The 9,868-nt window shown below is 51.1% G+C and overlaps 1 pseudogene; it reads left to right on the forward strand.

Annotated features, from left to right (window-relative positions):
- Positions 1 to 8,445: 8,445 nt before the first annotated feature.
- Positions 8,446 to 9,016, forward strand: LOC132240140 (ferritin heavy chain-like; annotated as a pseudogene).
- Positions 9,017 to 9,868: the final 852 nt, after the last annotated feature.

A 9,868-nucleotide genomic window follows, 5' to 3' on the forward strand; every position in this document is an offset into this window, starting at 1 on the left:
TCCAAAGCACCAGGGGATCCCCTGGGGCACCAGGTCCCCCAGGAGGGAGGTCATGCTGGGAAGGCTCAGGGCTCACGGGTCCATGCGGGTTTCATTCATCTTCCAGAGCCGCTGGGCATGAGCACCCACCACCATGGCAAGGCCTGTGGCTGGGTCTCTTCCAGTCTTTACAGTCTAACTGCTGTTATTCAGTTGGTGCTATGGTGGCCCATATTTAAGTGAAATGGTGTTATAATGTAAGTTTAGTAGCTTTTCAAATATAGATTTCGTTAATATAATTCTTAGAAATACATTCTTTTCGTGTCATTGGACCAGCTAAAGTGAAATAGTGTAAGTATTGTATTTTGATTGAAATAAAAGGTCCACTTTAACCAAAACCATCATTAAAGTTTGACATGGAGAGAGACTTTAAAACAATACAGTTTGCTTCCTGTGTGCTATGATTTGTGAGATTATGTAAAAGTCACCTAATTTTTAATCTCATAATTGTAATGGGGTTATCTACACTAATAAAAGAGAAACATGGTAATTGGCATACAACCGCTACCCTTCCCATTGGCTAATCCCCCTGTCACTCACAGAGTAGGGCCGAGATATGCAAATTAACTGGCAGCCAAGATGGCGGCTGGCAGCCAGGCAGCTGATGCGAACAGGGAGGCTTGCTTGCTTCAGTGACGGAGAACTCCAACCTTCCCCGCCTGACTTGCCGGCCTCTCAGCTGCAACTCTCAGCAACTATGTTGCGAATAAAGAAGCTAAAAAAACCCCAGAAACCTGCTTTACTCAGCAGAGCTTCAGCCAGCCGGACCGCAACATTGTATCAAATACAGACGGTAAGGAAAGGCCAGAAACCTGTTTTTAGCAGCCGAGGCCTCAGAGCTAAAGCTGGCCCAGAATAAAAAAAAAAAAAAGAAAAGAAAAAAAGGAGCGGTTGGGAGCTTCAGTCCCAGCCTGAAAACAGCCCTCAGCCCCTCAGCCAGACTGGCCAGGCACCCCAGTGGGGACCCCCACCCTGAAGGGTGTGTGACCAGCTGCAAACAGCCATCATCCCCTCATCCAGGCTGGCCAGGCACCCCAGTGGGGACCCCCACCCTGATCCAGGACACTCTTCAGGGCAAACCAGCCAGCCCCACCCATGCACCAGGCCTCTATTCTATATAGTAAAAGGGTAATATGCCTCCCAGCACCAGGATCAGCGGAGCCACGAGGCCTCCCGGCACCGGGATCAGCATGACAGGGGGCAGCGCCCAAACCCCCTGATCGCGCTGTGGCTCTGTGGGTGTTAGAGGGCGGCGCCCCAACCCCCCCCCCACCACCACGGGCCCTGCTCTGTGTGTGATGGGGTAGAGTCATAACCTCCCCATCTGCCCTGCCCTGAGTGTGACAGTGGCGGCGCCCCAACCCCCTGATCCGCCCTGCCCTGAGTGTGACAGGGGGCTGTGCCCCAACTCCCCTATTGGCCCTGCTCTGTGGGTGATAGAGGGCGGTGCCCCAACCCCCTGATCCGCCCTGCCCTGAGTGTGACAGGGGGCTGTGCCCCAACTCCCCTATCGGCCCTACTCTGTGAGTGACAGGGGGGAGCTCCTCAACCCCCTGATCGGCCCTGCTCTGTGCATGACAGGGGGGCGCTCCCCAACCCCCTGATTGACCCTGCTCTGTGCATGACAGGGTATGGAGCCCCAACCCCCCTGATGGGCCCTGCTCTGTGTGTGACAGGGGATGGCGCTGCAACCTCCCCATCGACCCTGCCTTGAGTGTGATGGGAGCGGTGCCCCAACCCCCCAATCGACCCTACCCTGAGTGTGACTGAGGGTGGCATCGCAACCTCCCAATCTGCCCTGCTCTGTGCATGACAGGGGAAGGCGCCCCAACTCCCCAATCGGCCTTGCTCTGAGCCCGACCAGGGGCTGCACCTAGGGATTGGGCCTGCCCTCTGCCACCCGGGAGCAGGCCTAAGCCAGCAGGTCATTATCTCCCAAGGGGTCCCAGACTGTGAGAGGGCACAGGCCGGTCTGAGGGACCCCCCCTTCTCCCGAGTGCACAAATTTTTGTGCACCGGGCCTCTAGTTAAGAAATAAAAAACAAAAAAACCTCGCCCATCTGAACATCGACAGAAAACTTGCCAATGCCTTCCCTTCCCTCTCTTACACCAAAGAGGCCTTCTCCAATGTGGTTCTGATCACCCTGGGCTTCTCTGCAGAGCTCCTACCCCCATTGATTTGCTCCCCAGGGCTCAGTGATTGCTGTTGTCACAACCTGTCTTCCCCCGAATGTTCCCGTGGCCTGTTCTTCATTATTCAGTTTTGCTCAACTGCAACCTCCTCCAGGAAGCCTTCCCTGACCACCTCGGTGAAAATGCTACCCTTCCCCTGAGTCACTATCTATTGCAATTTCTTCGATGCACTTATTGCTGGCCAACATCGTCTCCTTTATTATTTGTTTACTGATCTGTCATCTGTTCCTACATGTCACCTCCAACAGGACAGCAGCCTGCAGCTCCTGGGGGAGACCTTGTTGGTACCTGGAGCCCAGCATGCAGCCCAAAGGGTAGGCGATAAGTGGGCAGGGACTGCATGGATGTGTGAATGTGACTCTGGAAGAACGCTTGTCATTAGGCACGTCTGTCCCCCAATTTAGAGATGAGGAAACCAGGCATACTTTGTCCAAGATCAGGTAGAAACACAGGGGTCCAGCTCCAGGCGCCCTGCTCTTGACCATCGCAACCTCAGGCTGAGATCAGAAAGGAAGAAGGTTCCCCGTTACTGCCTGGCTTTCACATTCCGCCCTTACCTCCCCCAAACTAGAATCAACCTTTCATGCTCTGCCCACTGAGAAGTAAGCTGACGATGCGACAACCCTGGGGTCAATGGAGTAAGGCTGAGAAGGCTCAGTGTTACTCCCAAAGATGAGATGCGCCTTCACCATGGAGACAGTATGAGGCCTGAGTCAGACCAGTGAGGGAAGCCTCACAGAACAGGATTGGCGACCACTGTCCAGGCCCAGTTAAGGGCCAAGTTGAAAAACAGCAGCTCCTGGCGCCAAGGCCAAAGACTGTGGATGAACTCCTCCTCTGCAGGCGAGTTGTCGCCAGGAGGGACATCTAAGAGGCGGTTTCTCTGGACAGGACAGCCCCCGCCCCGCTGCTCTCCCGGCAGAAGGGAAACCTGGAATTCCTTCCGGGGAGAGCTTCCTTTACACACCCTGGGACTCCGCGGAGTCTGTTTTCTCTGTAAACAAGGCAGCCATTCCCCAGCGTGGCCTGCGCAGTCTCCTCCCAGGCCGATGGCATTTGGTAAAAAATGGAGGTGAGGGGGTGGGCAGAAGGAAGGGCGGAAAAGATGGGGAAGAAGCCAGAGCAGCCCTTTTTGTTTAGAAGAGTGTGACCGACTGTCACCCTTGAGCCCCACTTAGGTTCTCCGCTTGGTGGGGGCATTTGTCCAAAGGTGCAGCCTCACACGCTTGCTGATGTTGATCAAGCTCTGCCTTCCCCGAACCCTGAGCCCCGGAGGTGAGTGGGTGTCACGTATCTCCCTAAACCACCTCCAGGGCTGGGACAGAAGCCAAACACTTTCCCAGGTTTCCTCTCTCTGTTCTCTTCAGGGTTAAATACTTCCTGCCGCCTGAGGCCTGATTTTCTTTCCAACTAAACTGGGATCTCCATGGAGTCAGAAGTTATGTTCTATTTGTTTCTGTAATCTCAGCAATCCGGCATAGAGTACCGGGCAAGGGTGGCCTGAATGAGTGAGTAGGTAGATGAAGGGAGGATGGATGGATGGATGGGTGGATGGGTGGATGATGAGTGCATGGATGGATGCACAGAAGGATGGGTAGATGATTGGATAAGTATATGGAAGTTAGGTAGGAAGGAGGAAGGAGCATATTCTTTGCAAAAAACTAAAACATTACAGATAAGGCTGAAGCCCTCTTCGATGATCTACTTCCCAATTTCTTTTTGTCCCCTTCCCCAATGGAAACCAGGTCTCCAGGACTTTTTCCCTGCACATCCATGTGTAAATATGCATCTGTAAAGAATATATGGCATTGGTGTATGTTTTCTGTGTTTTGACTTACAACTTGCTCTAGTCGCCCAGTAATAGATGTCAGTTCATCTAGACCTGCCCTTTCTCCTTAACTACTGCACAAATAGCTCTCTAGTGTGGGTCTCTCCCACGGCTTCGCTGTCTAGTTCCCTGTTGATGGACATGTAGTTGGTTTCCAGTCTTTCTCTCTCACCATTAACGCTACAGCCGCACCCCTCTCCATGCGCACAGGGACCTTCATCCCTCAGCTTGAAAGCCGTGCATGTGATAGAGCAGCCAACTAAATGGGAGCCCTGTGCTGGGGGTTTTAAATGCGGAGTCTTCAGAACCTGTCGTGTTCCTTCTCCGTGGGTTTAGATGTGGCCTGGTGGGAAGAGGAGGGCTCAGGATCCAATAGAGCTCCTTCCCAGCCTTTTCCCACCAGCGCTGGCCCCTCAGGAAAGTGGCTTCCCTTTCAGAGGTTGGGCAGCCTCAGCTGCACCCTATGGGACCCTGCGAAGACTGACTGAGGTCGCCTATGGGTGGGGCACCCCTAGGGAGCCCTCGGAAGGAACAGATGGTCACTGTCAAATACAGTCTCTTTCTCTGGCCTCAGGATCCTCGGTGTCCAGCTTAGACTCCCCGTGCTGCGAGCTTCTAAAGCTCACGCTGGCAGCCGCTTTCTACAGGGACGCTGCCATCCGAGTCGGGGCTTAAGAAAGAGCTGGACGTTTGGATTCCCTGCCAGTTATAAGCCAGCGTGAGCTGGTGAAGCATGGAGCTGGGGAGCGGAGGCCGCGTCTAGGAGGCTACTTCCGACAAGATTTCGGGCTTTTCCCATCACCCCAACCTGATCATTAATCGGAGCCAGGAAGAAGCCCCTGATTCGTGATTGCCGATTGCCAAGGTACCGGCCTCCAAACATCTGAAGGCAAAACAGTTTGTTAATTGCTGTCTAGACAGTTTATTGCGGCAATAAGATCAAAACCCAGAATGCTAAGGTTTGTGGTATGAATCATGCAGACTAAACAATTGTTTTATTGCATTTACAGAGAAGTTGATTTATAACGTCACTGGGCAATAAAATTCCTTCATGGTTTCGCGGGAATAATTTTGCTTCTTTTATGCCACTCTGTGATAATTCCACCGCTCTGGGCTGTTAAACTGTGTCCTCTGTCCCATCTAAACAGTCTCTGATCGGATGTCTGATTGTCATCCAGGGCCAGCGTTCGCTCCATCCTGCCAGAGCCCTGGTGAGAGCAGGCAGCTGGCAGGGGCGGCCTGCGAGGCTCGGCTGTCACAGCTGCTTCTGCCCACGCCTGGACGCCTGGGCAGTTCCTGGGCCCCACAGCCTTCTGTCTTGTTTGTTGGCAAAGGCCAATGGACCGGCTTCCCGCCCAGAACCGGGTCCTGGATGAAATGGACAGAGCCGGCCAGTTCTGTGGTGCCTCTGAGGCCCCGGGGCTGACTGCTCCCTCCTTGGTCGCGAAGATTGACCCCTACGTCTGCTCCTGAGATTCTTATGGGGTTAGCGCTTATGTTTAGCTCACTGGTACATGTTGAGTTAACTTTTGTATATGGTGTGAAGAAAAGATCCACCTGTTTGCCTGTGGATAGCCAATTGTCCCAGCACAAATACTTAGTTTTGTGAACACCCTTTAGGTCTCATTTCCAAGGGCATCTCTGAAGCCTGACAAGGTTTTAGGACAGCCCCTCTAGTGCTCTAGGACTCAGAATCCCATTCCTCTTCCCTACGGCTCCGTGACCTTTCAGGGCACCTCACCACTTGGAGGCTTCATGGCCTGAAGTTATAAAACGGGCCCGGCCAGTGTGGTTCAGTGGCAAATGCCCAGGTTGTGGGAGGCAGCTGATTGATGATTCTCTCTTATCGTTGATATTTCTATTCCGCTCCCTTCCTCTCCCTCTCCCTTCCTCTCTCTGAAATAAGTAAATAAATCTTTTTTTAAAAAGTTGTAAAAGGTGAATTATACTAACAGCATATTCTTTTTTAAAATATATTTTTATTGATTTTAGAGAGGGAGAGATAGAAATATAAATGATGAGAATAATTGATTGGCTGCCTCTTGCATGCCCACTACTGGGGATTGAGCCCACAACCCGGACATGTTTCCTGACTGGGAATCGAACCATGACTTCCTGGTTCATAGGTTGATACTCAACCACTGAGCCACGCCGGCCGGGCTACTAACAGCATAGTCTTCTAGGATTTGTTTGAGTCCCAGTGAGAATGAATGTAAAGTGCTCGGTGCGATAACTGGGACATATTGGACAAAGGTCGATAATTATTTATTATCAACTAGAGGCCCAGTGTACGAAATTCATGCACTCGGGGGAGGGGAGACCCTCAGCCTGGCCTGCATCCTCTTGCAGTCTGGGAGCCTTCAGGGGATGTGTGACTGACAGCTTAGGCCCGTTCCCCATGGGGAGTGGGCCTAAACCAGCAGTCAAACATCCTTAGTGCTCCCACCACCAGCCGTGAGCCGGGCTTCTGGCTCAGCCGGGCTTCTGGCTCAGCCGGGCTTCTGGCTCAGCGGCGCTCCCCCTGTGGGAGCACACTGACTACCAGGGGGCAGCTCCTGCATTAAGCGTCTGCCCCCTAGTGGTTAGTGCACGTCATAGCAACCAGTCGTTCCACCGTTCAGTCAATTTGCATATTAGCTTTTATTATATATGATAATTACATTATCTAATTATTAGATTCTAATAAAAGGGTAATATGCGCATTAGACCGGACATCTTCCGGATGTCCTTCCGGACAAAGCCACAGTGGCAGGGGCCGAGGCAGAGGTGGTTAGGGGCGATCAGGCCGGCAGGGGGGAGCAGTTAGGGGGTGATCAGGCCACAGGGATTGGGCCTAAACCAGCAGTCGGACACCCCCCGAGAGGTCCCAGATTGGAGAGGGTGCAGGCTGGGCTGAGGGACAGCCCCCCACAGTGCACAAATTTCATGCACCAGGCCTCTAGTGTGTATATGTGTGTGTGTGTGTGTGTGTGTGTGTGTGTGTGTGTGTGTATATATATATATATATATAAAATTACCTTCCTTTAAAAAAAATAGTCAGCCAATGAATACATAAATAAGTGGAACAACAAACCAATGTTGCCCTAGCTGGTTTGCTCAGTGGATAGAGCATCAGCCTGCTGACTGAAGGGTCCTGGGTTCTATTCCAGTCAAGGGCATATGCCTGGGTTTTGGACTCGATCCCTAGTAGGGGGCATGCAGGAGGCAGCTGATCAAGGATTCTCTCTCATCATTGATATTTCTCTTTCTCTCTCCCTCTCCCTTCCTCTCTGAAATCAATAAAAATATATTTAAAAAAAACAACAATGTTTTTCTCTTTTCCTCTCTCTAAAAATCAATAAATTTTTTAAAATGCATGAAACTTGACAGCAGCTCTACTCACTGTAGGCTCAAACTGGAAACCACACAGATGCTCCTCAGCAGGTGGCTGGTAAAACTGGGTACATGCACATTCAGGGTAGGACTCAGCGATCAAAAGGAACAAGCTGTTGATACACTCAGCAACCTGGATGGACCAGAGCTGATATACGTGAAAAGAGCCAGTCCCAAAAGATTACGTACCATGTGATTCCACTGATGTAACAGTCTTGAAATGACCAAACTCTGGAGATAGAGAATAGTGGGGTGGTTGCCAGGGGTCAGGGACAGAGTGAAGGGTGGGAAAGGGGTTTGACTATGAACGGGCAACAGGAGGAACCCTGGTGGTGATGGAAATAGCCTGTGTCTTGGTTGTATCAGTGTTGGCATCCTGGCTGTGACATTGTACTAAACCTTGTGACATACTACCATTATGGGAACTAGATAAGGAGTACATAGGCTCTCTGTATTATTTCTTTTGTTTGTTTGTTTGTTAATCCTCACCCAAGGATTTTTTTTTATTGATTTCTACAGAGAGTGGGAGTGAAGAAGGGAGGGAAGAGAGAGAGGAAGAGAGAGAGAAAGAGAGAGAGAGAGAGAGAGAGAGGAACATCAATGTGAGAGAGACATTGATTGATTGGTTGCCTTCATGGAGTGCGGGGAGGGGGTGTGGCATGGGCTGGGATCAGTTGAACCTACAACCCAGGCATGTGCCCTTGACCGGGAATTGAACCAGAGACACTTCGATGCACAGGCCAACAGTCTAAGCACTGAAAACACTGCATATGAATCTACAGGTCTCTCAAAGTTAAAAGTTTAGAGTCCTCACCAAGAGTCCCAGGTGATTCCTGCTTCTACAGCGTTTGGACGGAACTGGGCACTCAACCCCCATCCCAGGAAGTAGTTGAGACCCAGCCTCTTCACAGTGCCCTGGGAGCACCTCCAGGCCCCTGCCATGGCTCTAGCGTCCACAGCTGCCTCTCCTCTGAAGCCACGCCTCTCCTCCGCCACCCATCCAGATGACGGTGATGACCGCAGTGACCATGTCCACCTCCCAAGTGTGTGGGAACTGCTACCAGGACTGGAGGCCGCCATCAACCGCCAGACCAACCTAGAGCTCTACGCTTCCTACGTCTACCTGTCCATGTCTTAGTACGTTGACGGTGATGATGTGGCTTTGAAGAACTTTGCCAAGTATTTTCTTCACCAATCTCATGAGGAGAGGGAACATGCTGAGAAACTGATGAAGCTGCAGGACCACCGAGGTGGCTGAATCTTCCTTCAGGATGTCAAGAAACCAGACCCGAGAGCTGGGAGAATGGGCTGAGTGCTGTGGGGTGTGCATTACACTTGGAAAAGAGTGTGAATCAGTCATTACTGGAATTGCACACACTGGCCACTGACAAAAATGACCCTCATTTGTGTGACTTCACTGAGACTCACTACCTGAATGAGCAGGTGAAATCCATCAGAGAGTCAGGTAATCACGAAACTAATAGGCACAGGTTGGGGGCACCTGAAACCGGCATGGCAAGCATATCCTGGGAGACAGCAAGGAGAGCTAAGCCTCGGGCTGGCTTCCCGTATCCACGGGGGTGACATCCTGGTCACCAGAGCAGTACGTGCATGTTGCAGTTACCTTTATCTTTTCTACTAGAGGCCTGGTGCACGAAATCTGGGCATAGGTAGGGTCCCTAGGCCTGACAGGCGATCAGGGCCAATCTGTGGTGTGACCAGCGGGGCAATCAGGGGACCCCCCACTGGCACCCACCTTGGCTGGCCTGGGGCCTACAGGCTGGGGGAACCTCCTGCGTTGAGCATCTGCCCCCTGATGGTCAATGCATGTCATAGCGACTGGTCATTCCACCATTCAATTTGCATAATAGGCTTCTATTATATAGGACTAGAGGCCCGATGCACAAAAATCATGCAAGCAGCTCAGCCCTTGTAGCCCCAGCTTCCTCAGGAAGGTCGTTCAGCTGTCTGGTCTAATTAGCATATTATGCTTTTATTATTTTAGATAACTTGTACCAAATCATCCACTCATGTCTTTCATTTGTACCATTCCTTCAAATAAAGTAATTTGTACCTCCTACCCCCCAAAAGTTTAAGTAAATGTGTGTGTGTGCGTATGTGTGTGTATGTGCGTATGTGTGTGTGTGTGTGTGTGTGTATATTGAATTATATAAAATTGTTTTGTCTACATGTCAAAAATGGACTAATACTGATTGGTACTTTCACACGGTTCAGCCTAGTATTTTTTCCCACTCAGCTGAATGGTAGCACCCAGATCACGGTTTGGCAGCTTGCTTCTTCATTTCACTCTACCACACACACAATATTCCATGTCAGTATAAACACAGCTGCCTCCAGCTGCAGCAATACAATGCCGTATTCTGGATGGCCATCACTTATTCTGACAGCTTCCTCTAATGGACATTTTGGTTGTTT

The sequence above is a fragment of the Myotis daubentonii genome, chromosome 8 (genome assembly GCF_963259705.1).
Source record: "Myotis daubentonii chromosome 8, mMyoDau2.1, whole genome shotgun sequence".
Lineage (NCBI taxonomy): Eukaryota > Metazoa > Chordata > Mammalia > Chiroptera > Vespertilionidae > Myotis > Myotis daubentonii.